Here is a 936-nt window from a genome sequence, read left to right as displayed (position 1 = left end):
TGAGAGGATCAATGGTGCTCTTGACAATGGGTTAGGTCTCACAGGAATGTGTTGGTTCTGTAAAAGTAGGTTAATACCAAGAAGGCATGCATGCATGACTTTGTCAAAATAAACTCATAAGCCAGGTGCAGGGGCACACTCCTGTATCCCAGGCCTAGGCAGGAGGATTGTGAGTTCAAAACCAGCCTCAGCAACGTAGCTCAAAATAAAATATAAAAAAGGGCTGAGGATGTGGCTCAATGATTTTAAGTAGCCATGGGTTCAATCCCTGATACAAAAAAAAAAAATTATAATGCTCTAATAATAAAATAATACAAAAAAAATAACAGGAGGCCTCTATGCTAATCTTCTCTGTATCGTTCCAATTTTAGTATATGTGCTGCCGAAATCGAGCACAACAGGAGGCCTCTAGCTTCCTCTCTTGCCATGTGATCTCTTCCCCACACACACTGCTTGCGATTCTTGCACATGCTCCCACCATGCCATGCCATCTGCCATGTTGTAACACAGCATCATGCCCTCACTAGATGTAGTCTTCCAATCCTACCTCCAGGACTGGAAGCCAACATAGAACTATTTTCTTTATGAAGCACCCAGCCTCAATTATTTTGTTATGGCAACACAAAACAGATTACGACAGGCAATCACAAAGGCAAGAATACCAGGAGATGGGGCTGGGTCCCCCCTCCCCAAGAATCTGTCTTCCCATGCAGCAACATGTTGTCTCAGTGAATATTAATGAAGAAAATCAAACTCTACACAAATGTATAACTTAAAGAGTGAGGAGACTTTATCAGCTTTTTCAGATGACTGGAGTATTCTTTGATAATACGCTAAAAATCACGAAGTGGTTGTTTCTTAAAGGTCATTTGCAATGTAGAATCTGAAATCATATCAATGAAATTTTTGTACTCACGTTAACATTCACCCATCCAG

General features: G+C 40.9%; 1 pseudogene; it reads right to left on the bottom strand.

Annotated features, from left to right (window-relative positions):
* Positions 1-336: 336 nt before the first annotated feature.
* On the bottom strand, positions 337-396 carry LOC125610612 (annotated as a pseudogene).
* Positions 397-936: the final 540 nt, after the last annotated feature.

The sequence above is a fragment of the Marmota marmota genome, unplaced genomic scaffold, assembly GCF_001458135.2.
Source record: "Marmota marmota marmota unplaced genomic scaffold, marMar, whole genome shotgun sequence".
Lineage (NCBI taxonomy): Eukaryota > Metazoa > Chordata > Mammalia > Rodentia > Sciuridae > Marmota > Marmota marmota.
Note: the sequence above shows the minus strand (reverse complement) of the source record. Positions and strands in the feature narration are given on the sequence as shown.